This window comes from Phyllostomus discolor, chromosome 7, assembly GCF_004126475.2.
Source record: "Phyllostomus discolor isolate MPI-MPIP mPhyDis1 chromosome 7, mPhyDis1.pri.v3, whole genome shotgun sequence".
NCBI lineage: Eukaryota > Metazoa > Chordata > Mammalia > Chiroptera > Phyllostomidae > Phyllostomus > Phyllostomus discolor.
Genome location: NC_040909.2, coordinates 95,970,334 through 95,995,043, shown reverse-complemented (window position 1 = coordinate 95,995,043; position 24,710 = coordinate 95,970,334). Strand labels below are relative to the sequence as shown.

Here is a 24,710-nt window from a genome sequence, read left to right as displayed (position 1 = left end):
TCAAGCGTAGGGATGGCTATAATATTAGGTAACCATTTAAATAAATTATTTCCGTTACTGCTACTATTACTGCTGTCTTACTACTCCCACTGCTACTGTCCCTCCTATTTCTACTGTTGTTTGTTCAGCACTTATTGGATGAAGAATGTGGCATCTGCCATCTCATGTTATAATCGCATTCATGCCATTAAGTAGGTATTATCCTAATTTTACAGTTAAGGAAATGAAGGCTTAAAGAGTTTAAGTAACTTAAAGTTACTCAGCCAGTGTGACTTTTACATTTAATCACCATAATATAGAATAGACACTATTACAAAGCACCTTGCCGTGTTTCTTGGCTTTAATTATAAAATGGGTCAGGCTATGTTCCTTTGTATGTAGTGATAAATAGTGCCATTCATACTGTGACACAGTCTGTAACTAAAAATATATATGTTACTTAAAAAATGGAAAAGTATTTTCAAATTTGTAAGAAAATTCAATGAGATGCTATATTTGAAAATTCTGCTCTCATTCATGGGACATATCTAGAGAGTGAGGCACACTTGCAAGGGTTGAACTGTGTCCTGTTTCAGTTTCCTGAAGGGTTTCACAGTTGCACTTATGGAAATGATTTCACATTGAAATAACATTTGCATAAGAAATGGCTTGTGATTAATTGCATATTGCTTTAGTGTTCATCTGTGACAACAAAAAATAAACTGTTTTTACTTATTCCTTGCCTCCTGGTAAAACAGTTACAATCTTGGCAAATATCTGATATATTCTGGGACCACACATACAAATTTCCGCGTTTGTCCTCTTACTTCTGTCTCCAAACTGTTAACTCAGAATCACTCGGATTAAACTTTTCCAAAATGTTTTCTGTGAACTGTAATTCAAAATGCTTTACGTACCACCATAGCACTCCAGTTTTAAGCTTCTAAAAATAAGGAATTGAAATGCAGGATTTTCATGGGTTAGTGGGGAAGAGGTGAGATTTATGATCAGAAAACCAATATTTTCAGGTTGGTTCCAACATTTCCCAGCTCTATGACTTATCAGCATCAGGTTTCTCCTTTTCTGTCAGATGGGGTTGTTAAAATTTGGAGGTCTGGGGAAATTTTGGAGATCTGGGGAGGTCTTGGAAGTTGCTTGAGGTGGAGGGTAGGGAGTGGGTGAAATGGATGAAGATGGTCAAAAGGTACAAACTTCCAGTTATAAAATAGGTAAATCTGAGTGATGTAATTAATGTATAACATGGGAAGTATAGTTAACAACACTATTGTGTATTTGAAAGTTGCTAAGAGGGAAGAGATCTTAAATGTTTCCATCACAAGGAAAAATAATTTGTAACTACTTGTGGTGATGGATGTTAACTAGACTTACTGTGGTGATCATTTTGCAGAATATACAAATACTGATTGAATCATTATGGTTTTTTAAAATATATTTTACTGATTATGCTATTACAGTGGTCCCATTTTCCCCCTTCACTCCCCTCCACCCTCTACACCCTCTCCCACCTATATCCCCCCTTTAGTCATGTCCATGTGTCATACTTATAAGTTCTTCAGCTTCTACATTTCCCATACCATTCTTACCCTCCCCCTATCTATTTTCAACCTACATTCTATGCTACTTATTCTCTGTACCTTTTTTCCCTTTCTCTTCCTCCCATTCCCCTGTTGCTAACCCTCCATGTGATCTCCATTTCTGTGATTCTGTTCCTGTTCTAGTTGTTTGCTTAGTTTCTTTTGGTTTTGCTTTAGGTGTGATTGTTAATAATTGTGAGTTTTCTGTCCTTTTACTATACATGTTTTTTTTTTTAATCTTCTTTTCTTAGATAAGTCCCTTTAACATTTCATAAAAAAAGGGCTTGGTGATGATGAACTCCTTTAACTTGACCTTATCTGAGAAGCACTTTATCTGCCCTTCCATTCTAAATGAAAGCTTTGCTGGATAGAGTAGTCTGGGATATAGGTCCTTGTCTTTCATGACTTGGAATACTTCTTTCCAGCCCTTTCTTGACTGTAAGGTCTCTTTTGAGAAATCAGTTGACAGTTTGATGGGAACTCCTTTGTAGGTGACTGTCCCCTTATCTCTTGCTGCTTCTAGGATTCTCTCCTTCATTTTTACCTTGGCTAATGTAATTATGATGTGCCTTGGTGTGTTTCTTCTTGGGTCCAACTTCTCAATGTGCTCAATCTGTTGCTTTTCCTCTTCCCCTTCTGGTACCCCTATAATTCGGATGTTGGAACGTTTAAAGATGTCCTGGAGGTTCCTAAGCTTCTCCTCGTTTTTTTGAATTCTTATTTCCTCATTCTTTCCTGCTTGTTTTTTTTTCTTCCTTCTGGTCCACTCTATTGTTTTGAGTCCCAGTTTCCTTCCCATCCCTATTGGTTTTCTGTGCATCTTCCTTCATCTCTTTTATGGTAACCTGCATTTTTTTCATGTAATTTGCGCCCAAAATCAACCAATTCTGTGAGCTTCCTGATCACCAGTGTTTTCAACTGTGTATCTGATAGATTGGCAATCTCTTGGTTGCTCAAAAAGGATGAGCCCTGGGGCATTGATCTGTTTTCTGTTTGAGACCTGTCGCTCCTGTTACTGTGAGGGGCGGAACCTTAGGTGTTCACCAGGGCTGGGCACCCCGGTTGCTAGATTGTGGGGGTGGGGGCGGGAGAACAATGGCGGTAGCTCCATTCCCCTGGGACCTCAGTCCCTTCCCTGGGATCCTAGGTTGTGTGCTCTGCCCTGGTTCACAATTGCAGCCTCACTGGGTCCGCCAGCTGCCACTTGCGTACTCAGGATCCACCCGCTGAGATCTTGCGAGCCCCCCTGGATGCCTTACGTGCTCCCAGTTGCCTTGTGCACCCAGTTCTCCCTGTTCTCCATGCTCCGTGACCCGCACCTGGCTACTGCTCATCTCCGCCCCTCCTTCCATTCTGGATGAACGCGTCTACTTCAACTTCTTGGCTGTCCGACTTCCATTCAGATAAATTCTCTGTCAGTTCTGGGTGTTATTCTGCCTCTAAATTGTTGTTCTAATCTTGGTTATGCGTAGAGATACAGTGCGTCCATCTATGCCTCCATCCTGCCAGAAGTCCAAATCATTATGTTTTATACTGGAAACTGATATAATGTTCTATGCCAAGTATATCTCAAAAAATATTTGTATTACAAAATTAAAAAATATATACATATAAAAAGCTTTTTATGAAATCAATATGTCATGGGTTAGATACCTGGATAGAGGTTTATAACTACAGAAATCCTCATAAAGATTTAGTGTATTTGTATTGAAAAAAAAAAGAATATATGGAGGTCTGGGGAAAAAACAAGCATTTACTGAATAACTGATATCAGAGACACCCTGTACTAAGTCCTTCACATCTATAGTCCTATTTAATCTTCATGACAATCTTCTATGGTAAATAGCATTGTCTTTTACTTAACAGAGAAAGGCAAAGACTCAAGAAAGTAAAGTCACATTCGGGACCCCTTAGATGTCACTACCAGTAGTGAAGAGCAGACAGGTGACCTTTTAGTAGGAGAAGGGAGCCCGTACTTGTGGAGTTTCATTTGAAACCTATTTCCTAATTCATTGACCAAGTTTTTGTTCAGCACACAGCCAAAGATGGTGTCCTTAGATGGTGTCCTGCAGAGATGTCCTTGTTGTCCCTGACCAGGTCCTTTCCCTCTGGGCTTGCAGATAAAAGCAGGCCCTTTTTCTCTAATCCTCTTTAGGTTCTTACTATTCCACATTTCTGTCTCTTTTTCAGTCCTCATTTGGGCTTGTGTGTTTTCATTCCTGCCCTCCTGAGTCGTCCTCACCCAGCTTCACATCTAGGGTTTCTTCCTTTTTCCCTTGAGGTAGCCTATTCAGGGTCACTATTCCTTAAAGCATTGTCTAAAAAGCACACATATCATGAAAATACTCTTCCTTTCTTTTTGTAAACAGAAAATTATGACTCTTTTGTTTAATTCTCAATTTGTAAATTTATATTTCCAACTAATTTTTTTTGGCTTCTCCCTCTGTATATCTTATAAGTATTTCAAATTGGATCCTTGGAAAATTTAATTAATTATTCACTTCCTGGCCTGTGAATGCACCCCCCACCCCTGCAACCTCCTCCTTCCTTCTCCCCTGCCCCGTCACTTTACTTCCTTTGGTTCTACCTCATCACCCAAGCCAGAAACATGTGGAGCATCCTTAATGCCTTTATCTCCCATCATTGTCCATGTATACAATGTCCTATTTGTAGTAGCTTCTAAAACCCTTTGAAATTACATGTATTTTAAATACACATAAAACATAAAGAATATGTAATGAATACCCTTGCACATTTCACCTATTACTTCTAAAACCCATATTTTCTCCAGATTTCTATAAAAATATAACTCATTACAAAATTGGAGCCCCTGTGTTCTTTCCCCAATCCTGTTCCCCAGTATCCCTCTCCAGAAGTGACCATTACCCTTTTCTTTTTGTTTCACACTAGATTTATTGAGATACAACTCATATACTATGTAATTCATTAACTTTAAATATACAGTTTCATGGAGTTTATTTAGTGTATTCAAAGAGTTGTGTAATCACAATCATTTTTAGAACATTTTCATCATCCCATAAAGAAACCTAATAGTATTTAGCTATCACACCCTGACTCCCTAATCCCCTCCAGCCCTTGGCCACTATACGTTTACTGTCTGTTTCTAGATTTGCCTATTCTGAACATTTTGTTTAAATGGAATCATATGATATGTGATTACCTGTTTTTATCATTTTCATTCATGCCTTCATATTGTTAACTCCACGTGGTTTCTAAATTCACATGATGACATCATGCTGTAATACCTTGTATGGATGGCTTTAAAAAATCAACATAATGTTTTGTGATGTATTATTTGATAGATTTGGTTCTAGAATTTAGGTTTTCACTGCATCATAGCATTTGTCCATTCTTTTGTTGATGGGATTTTAGATTGCTTCCAAGGAAAATTTCTTTTTATCCTAACTCAAAGACATTTTTTCACTGCTTTTAGAGAGAGAGGAAGGGAGAGAGACAAACATTGATGTCAGAGAGAAGCACCAATTGTCTCCTGAACACACCAAGACTGGAGATCATACTCATCTGGATGGGGCATCAAACCCACAACTTTTTGGTTACAGGACGATGCTCCAACCAAGCCACACAGGCCAGGGCCAATTTTTTAAAAAACAAACATTCTTCTACACATTCTGCACATGCTTTAGCTGTCTGTCTCATATGCAGTTACTTTTAACTGGAAAATGCTGGGTTATAGGGAATGGGCATCTTCAACAAGACCAGATATTGCCAAATCGTTCTCCAAAATCGATGCACTGATTTGCTCTTCTTCCAGTAGCTTATGAGAGTTCCTATTGCTCCAAATTATCATCAAAATCTGGTATTCACAGACATTAATTTTTGCCAATTTGATGAGTATGAAATATTATCTAGTTTTATTTTGAAATTTTCTAATTACTAGTAAGGTTAATTATATATATTTTAATATGTGTATTATCCATTAACATTTTATCCTATAATTCAAGAATTATTTATCTTTCAAAAATGATTGGTATGTTTTGTCTTTATATTCTGGATACTAAGTCTTTGTCAATTTGTGTCTTTATTTTACTGGTGTAATCTTTGAGTACTTTTTTATTTTTAATTTTTAGCTAACTTTATCCAATTTTTTTGTAATTTGGGTTTTATATCTTTTTAAAGAAGTTCCTTATTATTTTGATGCCATAAAGATGTCTTCTATTTTCTTCTAAACATTTAACAATTTTGCTCCTCACCTTGAACTCATCCTTTTGAATGGTGTAGTGATTTAATTACATGTTTTCCAGAGGGATAACAATTTCCTCATCAACTTGTTGAATTGTCTATAATACTATCCACACTGGTTGGTAAGGCTTCCTCTGCTACATAGACTATATATATCTGTGTCTATTTATATCCATCTCCAGTACAATGTGATGTATTGAATATACACACAAATATACACATGTACACATTATGTATGTGTATTTATATAAAAGTATATAGATATTTCTGAGAATATATTTTGTTTCATTGATTAATTTGCCTTATACAACTGATATGACATGTGATCTTGAGTATTTCCTTAAATTATCTACTTCTGTTTTATCCTCTATAAAAAGAGGACACTAATATTGTTAATTCATAGAGGGACTGTGAGGATTAAATGAGTTACCACATCTTAAGTTCTCAATACAGTACCTGGCACATGGTAAGTGCTCATTAACTATTGATAATTATAATTGATTATTATAGCTTTCAAGTAAGGTCTGATAACTGATATGGTAATTACCTTTCTTTATTTTATTTAACTTCTTTTAGTTACTTTTGTTCCTTTACTCTTTCAGATGAATTTTAGATTCAGACATCAAATCATAACCTCCTATATTTAAAACTTTTTATTGGAATAAACTATATATATATATATATATATATATATATATATATATAATGTTGGAGACAAATGAAATCTTTATATTTAACCTTTCCACTCATGACAATACTACATTTTTCTATTTGTTTTATTGTTTTGGGGGTTTTAAAATAATTATTGTTTTTAATAATTTAATTTTCATCCCCCAGATATACTTCATTTTTGTTGATCTTTTGGAAGAGGTCACCTATTTCTTTTTTTTAATCCTCACCCAAGGACATTTTTTCATTGCTTAACACTGAATGATTGCCTTCTTGTACATGCCCCTACCTGGTATTGAACCTATAACCTGGGTATGTACCCTGACTAGGACTTAAACTCATGAATTTTGGTCTAGGGGATAATGCTACAACCAACTAAACTATACCAACCAGGGTTCTTTGGGGGTTTTAAATAACATTTTATGATTTCCCTATAAAGATCTTTTATATCCTTTGTTGAATTCATTCCTCAGTACCTTATAAGGCTTTTTTCTTTGGTTATTTTAACAAATAGTATATACTTTTAAAAAATAACATTTTTAAACCAATTGTTGCAGGTGATGAGCAATAATTACTTTTTGTATACTAACCTTAAAAGTAGAAAACTTGCTGAATGTTTTTATTATTCCTCAGAGTTTATCTCTAGATATTCTTGGATTTTTCTTTTTCTTTTAAAAATTTATTTATTTATTTTTAGAGAGAGAGGAAGGGAGGGAAAATCAAAATTGACTTGATTCTTGGCTTCACCCACACTACTGTTGTTTCCCTGTAAATTGTTCTTTATTTCAATTAGTGTACCCTTCATTTCTGACAGAATCTTTTTTATGCTGCTGAGGTCCTATGCTACTAAGTTCCTTGAGCATCCGTATAACCAGTGTTTTGGACTCTGCATCTGATAGATTGCTTATCTCCATTTTGTTTAGTTCTTTTTCTGAGGTTTTGATCTGTTCTTTCATTTGGGCCATGTTTATTTGTTTCTTTGTTTTGGCAGCTTCCCTGTGTTTGTTTCTACGCGTTAGGTAGAGTTTCTATGGATCTCTGTCTTGGTAGTGTGGCCTAATGTTGTAGGTGTCCTGTAGGGTCCAATTGCACAGCCTCCCCTATCACTCAAGGGTACTTGAGGTATGTCCTCCCTGTGGGCTTAATACACTCTCCTGTTGTAGTTGAGCCCTGATTGCTGTTGGCAGGTGAATGGGAAACATTTATCTAGGTCATTCAGCTGCAAGGACTGACTGTCCACTGATCATCAGCCTCCTCCCTCCGTGGAAGATCAGCTGTGCAGGGGCAGGGCAGCAGTGCTCTGACATGGTCTGTAGCTGTCCACTTGGTGCACAGGCTCTGGGGTTTCCTGGGTGCTGCTGGCCAAGGTCAACCCCCACCTGTGTTCTGCTGGGGGCCATCCTGCATGAACTATAGAGCAATCTGAGTTGGCTGCTACTTTTGCGCTGGGCTTGGAAGTTCCCAGGAGAAGCCAAGCTGTCAACCTAGGCTGGCTGCTGCTAATGCCCTGCCTGGGGCCACTTAGCAAGGGTTATGGGGGCTGGAGGCTCACTGAGGCCAGCTGTTGCTTGTTGTAGAGGATTTAGGAAGTCATGAGGCATGAGGCAAGACCAACATTTCATATGGAAAAGCCACTGTTAACAGCTTAGTGGGCCTGTAAGTTGGGCGGGACAGAATCTCAGGGGACAAGGCCAACAGTGTTAGCCAGGTTCATGGAGTCTCAGAGATGGCCTTTGCCTGCTGGCTCTGTGGCCATGTGTGGGAAGGGCACAGAAAAGGGACAATGGCCTCTGTCTGCCCTTCCTTCTGGGAGAAAGCTGTCCCCAGCTCTCATCTTGGTGCCAGGCACTTCAGTTCCTCCCTGTACCCCACTGGTGCCTTTCAAGCTGTTTGCAGTGCTGGAGCTCAGAGGGAGTGAGTCTGAGTAAGTCCATATGTGGTTCTGATAGGGAACTCAAGAGTTGGAAAATTTTAGTTTAAGGTAAAAGTTATAAGCTTAGTAAGTAATGCATATGTTAAAGCTTTTGTTTCAGAAACTACACATAGATAAGGCCTGCCCTGGCTCCTGGGAAAACAGCTGACTTCCTGGGGCACTGCTAAGGATTACCACCTGGGGACAGGTGGAGGCATCCGGGCCTTTGTGTTCCAGGGAGAGACAGATGAGACAGCTGACCACCTGCCCCTGGGAACAGCTAACTGCCCAGGATAGGAATGTTACAGTTTCTTTCACCTAATCCTCCCGAACTTCAAAACCCCTCACTATACCTTGTTTATTCCCTGCTATAAAAACTTTGTCCTGGAAAGAAAAGACAAGATGGACTGTTAGGGTATGAGCACGCCATCTTCTCAGATTGCCGGCCATCTGAATAAAGCACCCATAAAGATTCAATCGCTGTCATTGCTTATTGGGTTTGGTAATGACAGGCAGCCTGAACATCAGTGTCTTTTCCAGTTTTAGTTCTTTAAGAGGAACTCCTTGGGACTACAGAAGTTTTTTCCACTGACTCAATTCCCACTCTGTTGGTTTCTCAGCCAGAAGATTTGAGGACTTATCTTCCTGGCATTGGAATCCTGGACTAAAGGGGCTGCTGTGGGGATGGGACTCCTTATTCCTTAGATACCCTCCTGAATTTTTATTTTCCACATGTTGATGTGGAACCAGCCCATTCTATGTCTCCGCCCCTCCTTCTAGTCTGGATGGATGTGGTTTCTTTAATTCCATAGTTGTCTGAGTTCCATTCAACATGGTTTCTGATGGTTCTGAGCGATGGTTGTTTTATAATTTATTTGTAATTTTGATGTGGTTGTGTGAGGAGGCAAGCTGTGTTTACCTGTGCCTCTATCTTGACCAGAAGTCTCATCATCCTTTTTGTATTTTGAGGTAACGTTATTAGGGAATACCTGTTTAGAATTTTGATTTTTTAAAAATTTTGTCATTATATAGAAGTGTACTTTATCCTTAATGATACTTTTCCCCTTAAATTGTGTTTGGCTTGATATTTAAATATAGTTCTGCTATATTTTATATGGGTAGTATTGACCTTTTCCCATCATTTTACTATCAAGCTTCCAGGCTACTGTGTTAGGTCTTTTAAATGACATGGGTATAGCAGGATTTTAAAAAAAATTATTCAATCAGAAAATCTTTGCTTTTTCCTTGAATTATTTAGTCCATTTATATTGATTGAGATTATTGATATAACATGTTTCATTGAGTATATAATACCATGAACTGTAAATATATCACTACTTCATGTATTGCTAAAAAAGAAAGAATATGCTTCCAACTGTTTAATGCCATCAATTGTAAGACACATTCTGTTATGAGAGACATCAAATGTGAAAAAAGCATTTAGAAATATAACTAAGCAAACATAACTTTTTAAATATATTTTATTGATTATGCTATTACAGTTGTCCCATATCCCCCTTCACTCCCCTCCACCCTGTGCCCCCTCTTCCACCCACTTTCCCCCCCTTTAGTCCATGTCCATGTGTCATACTTATGAGTTCTTTAGCTTCTACATTTCCCGTGCTATTCTTGCCCTCCCCCTATCTATTTTCAACCTACATTCTATGCTACTTATTCTCTATACCTTTTCCCCCTCTCTCCTCCTCCCACCCCTACTGCTAGCCCCCCCATGTGCCCTCTATTTCTGTGGTTCTGTTCCTATTCTAGTTGTTTACTTAGTTTCTTTTGGTTTTGCTTTAGGTGTGGTTGTTAATAATTGTGAGTTTGCTGTCCTTTTACTATACATGTCTTTTCTTTATTTTCTTTTCTTAGATAAGTCCCTTTAGCATTTCATAAAGTAAGGGCGTGGTGATGATGAACTCCTTTAATTTGACCTTATCTGAAAAGCACTTTATCTTCTCTTCCATTCTAAATGAGAGCTTTGCTGGGTAGAGCAATCTGGGATGTAGGTCCTTGTCTTTCATGACTTGGAATATTTCTTTCCAGCCCCTTCTTGCCTGTAAGGTCTCTTTGGAGAAATCAGCTGACAGTCTGATGGGAACTCCTTTGTAGGTGACTGTCCCCTTATCTCTTGCTGCTTCTAGGATTCTCTCCTTCATTTTTACCTTGGCTAATGTAATCATGATGTGCCTTGGTGTGTTTCTTCTTGGGTTCAACTTCTTTGGGGCTCTCTGCGCTCCTTGGATTTCTTGGAAGACTGTTCCCTTTGCCAGTTTGGGGAAGTTCTCCTTTATTATTTGTTCAAATAACTTTTCCACTTGTTGGTCCTCCCCTTCTGGTACCCCTATAATTCGGATGTTGGAACGTTTAAAGGTGTCCTCGATGGTCTTAAGCTTTTCTTCGATTTTTTGAATTCTTATTTCATCATGCTTTCCTGCTTGGTTGATTCTATCTTCCTTCTGGTCCACTGTGTTGTTTTGAGACTCAGATTCCTTCCTTTCACAATTGGCTCTCCTCCGTATGTCTTCCTGCATCCCTTTTATGGTAATCTGCATTTTTTCATGTAATTTGGATCCAAAATCAACCAGTTCCGTGAGCTTCCTGATCACCAGTGTTTTGAACTGTGCATCTGATAGATTGGCTATTTCTTGGTCACTCAAAAGGATGAGTCCTGGGGGACTGATCTGTTCTGCTGGAAACATGTCTTATGTCTTTCCCTGTCTCTCCTATTATTGTACTTATTTATTTTTTCTCTGGTCTGGTCGCTCTTGTTACGGTGGGGGGCAGAGCCTTAGGTGTTCACCGGGGCTGGGCACCCCAGTCGCTAGCTTGTGACGTTATATGTGGGGGCAGGGGCGGGAGTGGGGACAAGAGGGATCAATGGCGACCCTTTCGTTCTCCTGGAGCCAAACACTTCCCTGGGCTTCTGGGCCGTGAGCTCTGCCCTGGTCCACAATCGCTGCCCCACTGATTCCCCCAGCCGCTGCTTGTGTACTCAGGGATCACCGCTACACCGCTGCGCTCTTGCGTCCCAGATTGCTGTCGCGCCGATTTTGCGCCAAATTTCCCCCGACCTACGCACATCTGCGACCCACGCCAGCCCCGTGCCCTCTCGCTCGGCTCGTCGTCCCCTACCAGTCTGGATGTACGGGTCTACTTCAACTTCTTGGCTGTCCGACTTCCATTTAGATAAATCCTCTGACAGTTCTGATATTATGACTGCAAATCATTGTTGTAAATTATTGTGGTTCTGTTCTTGGTTGTGCGAGGAAGTACGGTGCGTCCATCTATTCCTCCATCTTGCCGGAAGTCCGCAAACATAATTTTTCACTCCTTATATTGGCGTAGGTCCAAAAGTCAGACAGTGTATTCACTGGGAAAGCTATGGGGAAACAGGTAGTTTTATATATTACTAGGGAGAGTACAGAATGGCACAATCTCTATGATGAGGAATTTGGTAATTTCAAGACCAATTACAGATTGATTTACTCTTTGGCTCAGCTATGCTTCCAGTAGGAATTTAACCTAAAAAAAATTAGCAAAGATTTACAAAATGACTAGCAGGCCATTAATTACAGTACTATTTGCAACAGTAAAATACTGAAAGCAAACCAGGTGTTCATCAGTAGTGTCTTTGATGATTCACTGTGATGCATTCAACTAATGGAGTTGTATGAAGCTGTAAGGAAATGGCATGGAAGAGACCTGCATTTACATCAATATCTATAACTTTATCTGTATTAAATGTATCTGGTTTAGTAGTTTGATCAGGAATCATGTAAATGTTTTACATTAAAAAGTTAAATTAAAAACAAAGGAAGAACAATCTTAAAATTAATAAGTAGAAACAAATACCCTAACTGATACCAAGTTGTTAACATAACTACATAGAAAAGAATTATTTTAAGTGACTTTAAATAATAGTATTTTGACTCTACATCTTCAATGGGGTGTATCCTAAAGGCAAAAATAATCACAAAAACTTTTTTAGATAAATTCATTAGTCTTATTTTTAGTAATATCACTAGGGGTATTATTTTAAAAGTATAGACATGAATATATATATTATACATATGAGTATGTATGTAAAACAAGTAACTATGTGACATTCATTAGGAAATAAGATTTGTAGTACATACAAGAAAAATTGAATATAAATATAAAACAATTTAAGTAAAACCTTGTAATCTTTAAAATGAATTGGGAATATGAATATGCAATAATAGTTAAGTACTTTATTTCTAAAAATACTCATATTTTTTATCTCTGTCCACTGAAACCTCGAGACGCAATGGCTATCCAGTAGCAATGGGCACCTCTGGTGTCCGGATTGGATTCTCTCAATGCCATTTCCCAATGAAAGAAACCAGAGCTCTTTTGAGAAACTGCTGACTCCCGGTCTGAAGCAAGAAATATACAATATGAGCCTAGAACATTTTGTTATGCCAGGAAGCAAGGAAGCATTCAGACTACTGGTGTATAATTAAAAGCACATGGCAGACTAGCCAAAGATGGGACTTAAGAGTTAAAAATAATAATGTCTCCAATAAATGACATGCATCAAATATATAAATCCATGAGTTCAAATGAAATTGAAAGTTAAATTATATTTATCATTTTTGGAACATATAGGGCACCAATTTATTATGAAAATGGATGAATAACAGCATTTTAAGCTTTTTATATTGTCTTCCCTGTGTTACACATATTTCAGAGAGAGCAAATTGTTGAGGAAGAGTTCTTCATGGAAGAACTCCAGCTAACCCACCTGGGGGAAATGATATAATTTCCCTCCCCTCAAATTGTTTTACTAATAAAATAATGTATCTGGACATTTATCATCAATGACTACTAACACAATTATGTGTACAACTGATTAGAAACTTTACAAAGGATGAATCAGACTATCATCATCCAGACCAAATGATCCATTTTTACTTCTTTAAAACTGGGACAATCAGATACTTACCTAGCAGCTACCATGATCACGAAGGTGGTTTTCCCAGGGTGAGGCTTGTCCCTTGCATTCTGGGTGTGCTGACCCCTGCCCATCCCCCAAGTGTGGGAAACTTGACTGCTTACTTTGTTGGTAGTGGGGGACAGTGTTTGTGCTCTCCCTGGCTTAAAAAATAATGGGACAAACAGACATCATATACCTTTTTAAAATTTTTAAAAAAGATTTTATGCCCTGACTGGTGTGTCCTCCCACAAAATGAAAGGTTGCTGGTTAGATTCCTGGTCAGGCCACAGGCCTGGGTTGCAGTTGGTCAGGAGCATACAAGAAGCAACCCGTAATGTTTTCTCCTCATAGCAATCAGCGGGGAAGGCAAGGTGAGAGAGACGGAGAAAACATCGATTGGCTGCCTTCTGTTTGTGCCCTGGCTGGGGACTAGCCGCAACCCAGGTGTGTGCCCTGACCTTGTATCAACTGGTGACCTGACCTTGAATCAACTGGCGACCTTTCGTCTTGTGGGGTGCCGCCCCACCAACTCAGCCACACCCGTCAGGGCAGACATTGTGTACATTTTGATGAGATGAAGTAGAAAGTACACAGGATCACCTATGAAGTATTTTTTGGGGGAAAAAGAATAAAAACCATTTACTCTAAACCTGATTACATCTTTAGAGTTTAGAGGAAACACCTGTTAACTGATACCACATAAATGCAATTAGCTAAATTTGGAAAATAAATTCTGTAGGTTTCTCCAACAAATAAATGGCAATAATATAACAACAAAAAGAGTGGGGGGACTGTGATAGGCATAAAGAGATATAAAGGACATCAATAACATGTAGCACCTTTTTAGGTCCTGATTTGAACAAACCAAGCCAAAAAAAAAGAAGAGTTTGAAACATTTAGGGAATATTGAATACTATTGTTATTTTAACTAATGATGTTGTGGCTTATGTTTTAAAAACTCCTTGTCTGTTAGTGTTATTGGTGTTCTATTCTGGAATATTGACAGATAAAGTGATATGATGCCTGTGTTTGCTTTAAAACCATTTGGCAAATTTTTAAAAACAGTGGCGGAATTAGATGAAATAAAAATGGCAAGATGGGACCATTGTTGAAGCTGGGAAGTATCACACATGGATTCACTGTATCCTTCTCTCTAAAAATAAGTGTGTTGGAACTGATGACATTCAGTTTTAATTGTTTTGTACAGTACGTAAACCTCAACAGAAAACAAAGAACACGTTGCTCCTTTTCTTACTTTATTTTGTCCCTTTCCTGTCTTCTTTTTTCTAATAGCAGTTTTTTTATTCTGTTTCTCTCTGTCAATTGGTTTTGAAGAATCCTGTTTTCATTCTTTTAATAGTTCATATTTAACTTACTTAATAAAATCTAATGTTAATTAGTAGCCCTAAATACCTTCTGCTAAACAGCAGCAGGTCCTGGGGATGATGCTTTAACTCCAGTCACCGCACCCTACAGTTGTTGTCCAGGTGTTGAGTTCCATCTTGTTTTTGTAACTTTATTTGTTGTTGGTGTGTGAGACAGCCAATGTTTGTTTTAGATTTACTTACATGCCTATGGGTGTCTTTACTCATCATTTCAGTTTTATTTTGCTTTCAGTTTCCTGAATATATCTGTCATGAATATTTTCTTTAATGATTTATTAATGGTAAATATTTTGTAAATACTTTTCATTATGGACCGAATGTTTGTGTCTTCCTAAAATTTGTATCTTGAAGCCCTAGTGCCTCAGTGTGATGGTGTTTGAAGGTGGGGCCTTTGGGAGGTAATTAGGTTTAAATGGAGTAATGAGCGGGGGGGAGGGGGCGATGTGATTAGTATCTTTATTTAAGAAAGGAAGAGATAGGGCATAGAGGGATTGAGTGAAAAAGAGAAAGCACTCATGGACAAGGACAACAGTGGTGGTTGTCGGTGGGGAGGTGGAAGCAGAGTATAAGGGGGATAAATGGTAGTGGAAAAAATACAATAAAATAAATTTTTAGAAAAAAGAAGAGAGAACAGAGCACTCTTCCCCTCTCCCTCACCCCTGCCCCTCCGAGTGTGTGGACACAGTGAAAAGGCAGCCATCTATCGGCAAGCCAGAAAGTGGGCTCTCACCAGGAGCCTAATAAGTTGGCAGCTTAACCTTGGACTTTACTGTCTCCAGAACTGTGGGAAATAATGCCTTTTGTTTAAGCACCCAGTCTGTGGTATTGTGTTATAATGGCCTGAATGGACTAAGACACTTTCCTTTTCCAAGTGTCTTTAATTTCACCCTAATTCTTGGATGGCAGTTGGGTATAGTATTTTTTTCTTTAGCCTTTGGAAAATAAGTATTCAACAGTCTTCTGTTTTCTTTTATTGTTGAAGAGAAATCTGCTGTTGGTTTAATTGTTAGTCCTTTGTTGGTAGTCTGTATTTAGTTGCTGTTTGTTTTAAAAATTTTCTAATTGGTGATCTACAGTTTAACTCTCAATTGTCTAGAGATGGATTTAGTTTTACTTATCTTGCCCAGGAATTGTTGCATTTTTTAGAAAAGATTTTATTTATTTATTTTTAGACAGTGGGAGGGAGGGAGAAAGAGAGAAATATTGACGTGAGAGAGAAACACTGATCTATTGCCTCTTATACACCCCCAACTGGGGATCCAGCCCGCAACCCAGGCACGATATACCCTGACTGGGAATTGAACTTGTGACCTTTTGGTTCACAGGCTGGCACTCAATCCACTGAGCCACACCAGCCAGGGCTGTTGCATTTTTAAAAATGATTTTCTCTCATTAATTTGAATAATTATCAACCATTATTATTTGAATATTACCCCCCCCCACCATTTTCTGTTCTCTCCTTTTGAAATTTTTATATTTTCTATTCCCTTGTTATTCTATGCTGCATTGTGGATTATTTCCTCAGAATTTTCCAGAATATCTGAAAAAAGTGAAAATCTGCTGTTTAGTATATCCATTAAGTGTTTGAAATTTTAGTGTTTTTCATTTCTAGAAGTCTTAATTTTTAACCTTTAAAATATTCCTTCAGAATATTTAATTTTATTATGTTTTGAATTCTTTATTTTGTACTTATAATCTCACAGATAGAGATATGTGTACATGTACACATCTATATATCTATTCAATATATCTATGTATACACACATATGTATTTTGAATGTTTCTAGCTGATTATTTATTTCTGAAGTTCATTGGGGCTGTTTAGTCCTAGCACTTGCTGTGTGTGCTATCTCACAGTTCATGGTAGACTTTGCTCATGGTCCTGTAATTCTGCATTGTGAGCTCACCTTCAGCAGGCCTTTATGTGTGGGGACGCTGTGAGACCTGGATTGAGTGCTTCATTCGAATGATTTTCTATTTACTTATACTAGGATCCCAAGGGGAGCATCTCATCAGCTTAGGACTATATTTTATATTTTATTTCTTTTATTCTTTGATTAATATTTTTGAATAGTTAACATAAATTACAACATTAAAAAGGAAGAAAAGTGAATATAATAATACCCTTTTCCCATCTCTACCCCATTCACCCAGTTTACTTTTCCAGATATAACTACTATTGATGGATTCTTCTTGCTGCTTCCATTCCTTCATGGAGATATTAACAAATATGGAGTGTCTAATATGGGCCAGACATCATGTTAGAAGCATGGATACATCAGTGACAATACACATGAAAATCCCTGCCTCCAGACAGCTTACCTTCTATGTGTGTACATGTGTGTGTGTGTTAGTGGTAGAGGAAGACAGGCCAGAAATAAACACAATGAATAGGCAAATTGTATAATGTGTTTGGAGATGAGAGTGATAGGGGAAACGGGAAATAAAGCCATGCTAGAAGGACCAAGCACGCTGGTACCGGGTCAGGTTGCATACAGTATTAAATGATGTGCTCGGGATAAGCCTCCTTACTGAGATTTTGTCAAAGATTTAAGAAGACAAGGAAGTTAGCAAGTGAATAACAGAGAGATGCAGGTTCCAAATCAAGGGAACAGCGGGAGCAAGCAGTGTAAGGTACAAACGTGCCGGCCTGTTCCAGGAATAGCAGGGAGCCTCGTGTGCCGGAGTGAAGTGAGGGAGTGGGGAGCACTAGGAGAGCGGAAAGTAGAGGGGCACAGATGAGACACCTCTGATGGGTCACTGTGAGGTCATTGCTTTTACTTTGTCTGTGAGAGTGTGTCTGTGTGTTTGCTTGCTGCTCAAATGAAAGTGTTTTATTTTTATGTTCTCTCCAGCCAGTTTATCTCATTGCACTTAACAAAGGGAAAAAAAAAAGCTATATTTAATTTTGTGTCAAGTATAACAGAATACCCAGTGGCTTCTCTTTCTTAAATTTAGGTTATTACCATTAATTTCTGTTCTGTTGTTATAAAAATATTTTCTAAAATATCCCCAGCAAACCTGCCAGCACACTTAGAAACCCAAACGTGACCAAGGCCACCCCATTGCTGAAACAGGAGCAGTTCCGAGTGGTGCCCTTGTGAATGGCAGCACCGCAAGAGAAAGTTCCTGGAACATTATCAACCTTCGTTTTCAGCACAAGAGAACCTCCCATTTCACGGGGCACTTTTCACAGTATTAAGAAACAACCACCTGGTCTGCTTGATTAAAACTAGGGCAAAGGATGATGTGTATGGAGAGCAACCATTGGCAAAAAGTGCCTCACGGACAGCACTCTGACCCAGAAGGCACAGGGACAAGTTGCCAAATCTTAACCTCTGTAAATGTGTCAAGAATTGGCATGGAACTTTTATTATTTTTTTAGGGATTCCAGCTTTTATTTTTCCCCTTCCACGAAGCAAAGTAGAAGAAATAATAATAAAAGACTGAAACCACAAAAATAGTTAAATTGGTAGAACATGTATATGAAAAAATCCAGCTACGAGGACAGGCTTATTTACAATGAGGAAACATGTAAATTAGGGTGGCTTGTAGTTTTCACATGAAACATTACAAACACAAACATAGGCTGTGCGGGTGTCACTCTTTACAGCAATGGAGAAGGGGAAGAACTACACTTATTTAAGGACAGATATATGACGAGGTCAAAGTTTTACAGCATCACTGCAATATATTCACAGAACTTTATTACAGCTAATTAATTAGAGGTTAAGACCTTTTCCAAATATGTCACATTTCCGGCCCTTAGAGGTTCATTCAAACGACTTCAAATACTCTAAACTTCTAACTACTGAGAGGGAGATGACTCTGAGATGCTTTCCAAGAGTTACAAAATCTCTACAGACCCAAGGCCAGCCGTTTATCATCTCCCCAAATTTGCTCTCACCAGCAAACAGCCCTTGGATTCTTCAGAAAAATATCTAGTACAAAAGTCAGAGCCAGTGTAGTCACCTCCTCCTAGGCCAAATCTATGGGGACCAAAGCAGCCACATTACCATAAATTAAGAATTGAAAAATTAGCAGGATAAGACTATTTTCTACTTAATCTTGATGAAATACAGGAAGACTTTTGTTTTTTTTTAGCTGGTCTTGGAGTGAAAGTCTTGAGCTCGAGTCTTCATCTCTTACATGCTTTAATGTTAGACTGCTGAAAATCTGAAGTGAAAGGTATGCTAAATTCCTCAATCCAAGCTTTTAGAAGCTTGCTATTAGAAAGCCTTTAAGGACCTACTAGCTTGGAGGCTAAGTGCAAGGGGACAACAGCCCTAAGCCCGCCAGAGTCCCCGTTTCAGAGGAAGGATAAATATTTTCTATGAAGTGCTAAGTTTTGCACACGAGAGAAACCAACACAAAGGAGAGTATGTAATTAGTTTCATTTTCTCCCACGAGGATTCTTCTTCTCCCATGGCACAGAAACAGAATGAGGAATGAATCTTCATTGGTCTCTTCATTGGAAGTGGTAAATGTGGTCCCTATATTCACAAAGCCAGGCAGTTTTTTTAAGTAGACTGTGGAAGTAGACAGCAGAACCAGGTTTCTGTCGCCACAGACCACTACACCTTGTATCTAGCTAAAAATAGCAAAGATCAACTTGAACGATTATCCAAAGTCATTGTTAACTGCCCTGGAGGGTGAAACCCACCACTATATTATTTTAAAGGAAGTTACCAAAAGGATGAATTCAATTAACTGAGGGTAAGAAAAGTCAAAACATGTTGTATTCCCGAATGAGTTGTGCATATCAGGCCAGCTGTTGAAAATGCACCCGGATGCACTTGACATGAAGACACTATGTACAAAGCCTCAGGCAAGTCTGGATTTCTGATAACTAAGGGCTGAAGGAGTGACAGCACAGAGCTAGTTCTGTAACACTTTATATCCAGATGATAGAAACTGTTCCCAAGGACAATCAATGTACACACTGTTAATCACACTGAATAAGGAAGAGGCATTACTCATTTTTCTTTTCTTTCTGCTTAAGAAGCTCGTTCATCTCCCTTTTGGCCATTCCAACATACTTTGAAACGTTTCCATGTTGGTTTAGTTCAGGAAGCAATCCCAGTAAGAGAAATGATCATGGCTGTGAAGAATGCTTTGGGCTTTTCTTTCTTCCTGTAGCGTGAAGAGGCATTTCGACCAGCCCACAGCTCGGCATCGAGTGTTTACTAGACTGCTGCACATTTCATGGAGTCTGTGCTGCTGCTCAGTAGTTTGTTTCTTAGAGCCAAAAATTCTAGGTGCTAGAATGGGAACAAGGCAGCCAGCCAAACACAAAAACATAAGAAAACAAGAACACCAGACAGAACAGATGGATCTAGATAGTAGAGGGTCAGAAACACCAAGGAAACCACACACACGATGGCAGGTGGAAGCCAGGATCTTCCAGCAGAGGACTTTATCGGCCATCCAGCATCACCTCTTGCCTCTCCCCATCCTCGCAGCTGCTCTTCTAGTCTTGCAATCTCTGCAGCCAGCAAGTTGGTGCTGCCATAATCTCCTTCTGCCATTGTCCCAAGGTGCAGCCTCAGTGAGCAGAAGCTGGCCTCCTGACCAGCCTTCCTCTGCAATCAGCACTGCGACCCCAGGGCCCACATGGAACTTTTAAATGTGCTTGGGGCGTCTGTGTTCAGTGTACTCCCTGGTGATCCACTTGGGGGAGGCGAGCCCCTCCCAAATCGAGCCGCCTTTCGGGATCACTTCCATGCTCAGTGAAAACGGCTGTCCTCTCTTGTATCTGGACCTCAGGTGGCCGGCTGAGGATGGACGGAGTGCTTTCATTTCCTGTCAGTGCAGTTTCTCTGCCTCCTGTTGCTTCTTCTGCTGTTCATACCCCTTTAATGTGAATGTCCATTGTTTGCTGCCAACTGTGGTGTCTGATACACTCAGTGTCCTATTTTTTTGCTTCAAGTTTCAACCAGTCTTCCAGGGTTTTATTCATCAGCTTCTGCTTGGCGGCAGAATCTTTGAAGCTTCTAAATTCTTCTTCTTTGATCTCACAAAACTGGGGCTCGAGGACGTTCCAGCTGGTCCTCCCTGAGAGATTCCCACCGCTTCACTCTGTCCTCTGCTGAAGTCGGTGCTGGTCCCTGATCTCTCCCACTCGGTGGGGTCTTTTCATCACCTGAACTTTCAGAACTTTCTGCATCACTTGGTTTTCCTTCCGGTTCTTTCTCCTCTTCTTTTCCATGATGCTCTTGTTGCTCTAAGAGTCTCAGTGTCTTCTTCCTTTTTTCAGTAATCTTTGAAGTAAATGGATTCAAAAGCCTGAAATCTTCGCTCTCTTCATCCGCTTGGAAGTCAGGGTTCTCAAACAGAACTTTAAATTGATCGTTGGTGAGAATATTTGGAAGGTTCTTAACTTTGTTTTTCCATGTAGGTTTTTGCTTCTCCTTCTCTTCAGTTAACTTAAGACCAGCTCTTTGTGAACTTTTGGCAATTTCTGTAAGTGGACTCTCTGTCCATGTGTTTCTTCTGTCTTCTGTAGGATCTTTCATGTTCTTCATAAGCAAGTGGACTTACTACCAATTTCACCCTGTGATAGAGTCTTCTATCCATAAGAAATCTATACATGTATGCCTAGAGAAAAGGTGATCCAGTGAGATGTGTGAGCCCTAAATTGTCAAGGTCTTTCTTGGTGACAAATTTGTAACTGTCATAAACCATGCTTTCTGGATTCTCTTCCAATTCTTCTGTCAAAAGGTCTAAGACGGAGCACCACCTGGGGCAGGCCCCAGACTGTAGTGTGTAACAGACGTTCCTCTTGGGGGTTTCATCAGCGGCAAGAAGCATACCTGAGTTGGGGCAGAGGCAGGCGTCTTTGCTGTGAGGTTCTGGCTCCAAGGAAGGAAATATTTTTCCTGAGTTCTCATTCCACGTTTTGATAATTCAAAAGTCTGCAGACAAAATCAAATCTAAAGAATCCTGGAAATGAACTGACTTAATGGGCAGCCCACGATGGTGATACTTAACTAGCAATGGCTTTTCAGATGGAAGATCAGATAATGAAACCTGCCCTGTGGATGTTCCCACTGCCATGGTCAAGGCGCAGCTAAATTTCAGAGCAGGGGCTGTAGGGAAACTGTTTATCTCTGAATCTGCCATGACTCTACCTAATGCACAGTCTAACAGGCCAGCCACGTTTCACGCTCTTGGATCCCCACACCCTACTCGACCCTGTCCTGTTCCTGTGGCAAACAAGCCCCACATGGAATGGATGTGACAAACGTTATTCTCTGCAGCATTACGTTGTAGAGGATTTGGGTACCTTCCTTGTTCTAAGTTTAATCTATAAATCTCAGTGCTTGAGCCAACAAAGTTTAAGTTGTGGAATGGACAATGGTAAGAAAAACCTCTCCCAAACTGTGGTATTCTAGCTTGGTAGTAAAAGCCTGACTGTGAATGGAATTTGCTGTGTCTATCATTATGTAAGAAGACAATTTTTGAATAGTTATCAGGCAGTGTTTCCAAGGTGACAGCTTCTGAATTGAAACGCCTTTCAAACTTCAAGGATCATTGATCCATGTCATAGGGTTGAACCCAAGGTCTATACATTCCAGCTGCTAAAGTATGTTGTCCATCTTTAGAAACCTTAATATTGGTACAAACAGGCATTTCAAAATCCTGAATGAATTCAGTTCTCCTATGACATCTTTCTTCTGTAGGACTCTTTTCTTCCTGTCAGAGAACCACTCAGGAAAGAGCTTGCTGCAGCTGAGACAGTAAATCTTTCCCCTGTTGCGGCTAGAGGCCTGCGTGGTGGCAGTGAGGAGTGGCAACCGGTGCTCCGGGTTAGGTCACTCTCCCTGCAGTGCACCCAGCATCAGCTCCCTGGGTCTCCTCAGTGCACCTCCATGGCCTGTGGCACCAGCACTCTTCGGCTTTTACTTTGGATAACTGGGACCCATTGCAGGATTTGGGGCATAGAGGTGACTTTGAGGCAGGTTAGTAAGAAACTAGGAAAATTCCCTAGCAAGTGGAATGAGGAAACTGAGACAAACTGCTGAGCAATTAACAGCTAGGTGATAAAGTACAAGATTCTATCCTCCCTAACCAAAGATCCCTAAGAGCAGGTGGTTCAAAACACCTTAATCAGGGAGATAGATAACAAAAAATTAAGTAGAGCCTGACTAGTCTGAGATAGAGGTGAAACTAACCAGAGAATAACCCCTGACCCCACTATGCACTTGTTTTGATACACCAGCCTGCTAAACGACCACCTATAAATCTAATGACTATTCTGTTGAGCTCCTCCGCTGGGACCCGCACTAAAATTCTCGCCTGTTGAATAGTGAGGAAACCCTCAGGACAAAGGACAATAGCTTTTGCTCTTCTTTGAGTACACCTGCAGCACCGTCTCCCCTCCCCCACCTCCCGCTTCCTCGGGCATGTACTTTGCTTCTTCTTTCCTAAGCTCTAAGAGTCCCAGTGGGGCTTGCACCCAGGGGAGCAGTGGGCAGCAGCAGCTCACTCTGGGCTCACCCCCTGATCCTGTCTCCAAAGGCCCTCCTTTTGCCTCACTGACCTAAGCTTTAATAAGGTCACTCTCACTTTCACCTGGACTTGTGTCTTGAAATTTTCCCTGACAGAGTCACGAACCTGGAGGTCCCTGATGGCTGAAAGTTCCCAGACCTGGCCAGCGCAGCACCAGCCCCAATGCTGAAGGGGTCCAGTAACAACTTGATCGGACATTTGTAAAGGATCACTCTGGATTCTGAATTTGTTAGGATGTGTGTGTATGTAGTCAGGAGAGCAATGGTAGAAGCAGAGAAACCTGCTAGACGGTGGTGCAGTAATCCAGGTATGCTTATGATGAAAGCTTTGATCACCTGATGGCTGCTGAGGAGGTGTAAAGCAGAGGCATTCTGTCTACATCTTGGAGACGATCCAACAGGCTTTCCTGGTGAATGGATGTGAGAGCAAGAGTGGAGTCGGGAATGCCTCCAAGGTTTTAGGACTGTGCAACTGGATGGACAGATTTACTGTCAATGAAAATGGGGAAGGATGTGGAGAAGGAAGATCAAGGGGGTGTAAAGAAAGTTTTGGGTTTTATATGTTTCTTAGTCATTTATGTAGGGATTTTGAGTTGGCTATTGAAACTCGCAACTTGTATTTGTGAGAGAAAGGCGGGCTGCAGATATTCATTTGGGAGTGATCACCTTATAGATGGTTCTTCCAGCCTCGAGACTCGGTGACATCACAACACAGTGAGTATCGCTGGAGGGAAGATGAGGATCGAGGGCTGGGCCTGGGACACACCAACACGATCCAGGGAGGCTTCGTGCATAGATTGGGTGTATTACATGACATTGCACTGTTTCTTACACTAACGGTAGTCTTGTCGTATTGTTTTGTATCTTCCGCCTTTTACCTCATCATAGGGCTTGTCCATATTGTATGTTATTTTTTTAGCTTTGATATTCCAGAACCCTGGAGTAGTGTAAATTTTTGCTATGAACTCAGGTAAGGGCAGACCCCTGATTTCAAGTTCTCAGGGAAGGGTCCCCCCCGGACCGTTGACCAGGATAGATTAGCTTCTTTGTCATCTGCTCAGTGGATAGAGTTTTCTAGTCTTTACTGAGGAGTAGTGCTTTACTTTCTTGTGAGCTCTTCCATGCATTTAAGCAATTGCTTTGTTTCATGCAGTATTTGGGTCCACTAATCCTCTCCATTGTCACTGTCCTAGTTCAGGTCCCCTTAATTTGTTCCTTTACAACTTCACAAACCTCTGGGCTGGTATCTTTGTGCTGTCTCTACCTTCTTGCAATTATCCTCAGGTGTGCCCTGACTGGGAGTTGAACTGGCGACCCTTTGGTCTGCAGCCCATGCTCAATCCACTGAACTATACCAGCCAGGGCTCAGTGGACCTTTTGTAATACAAATCTGAAAATTCCATAACCTGGACAGTTTTTATGGCTTTCTCTCCCTCATAAAGATAAACCTCTTATCTTTAATAGGGCTTAATAAGGAAT

The 24,710-nt window shown here is 40.0% G+C and overlaps 1 non-coding gene and 2 pseudogenes across 1 annotated transcript; 1 reads left to right on the top strand and 2 right to left on the bottom strand.

The window, feature by feature from the left end:
* Window positions 1-13,337: 13,337 nt before the first annotated feature.
* Window positions 13,338-13,497, top strand: LOC114514914. Its single transcript, XR_003686142.1, has one exon. It is a non-coding gene; the product is annotated as a U1 spliceosomal RNA (small nuclear RNA).
* A 6,196-nt stretch (window positions 13,498-19,693) lies between these two features.
* On the bottom strand, window positions 19,694-20,263 carry LOC114514839 (annotated as a pseudogene).
* Window positions 20,264-20,343: 80 nt separating this feature from the next.
* LOC114514805 lies at window positions 20,344-24,130 on the bottom strand (annotated as a pseudogene).
* Between the last annotated feature and the right edge of the window lie 580 nt (window positions 24,131-24,710).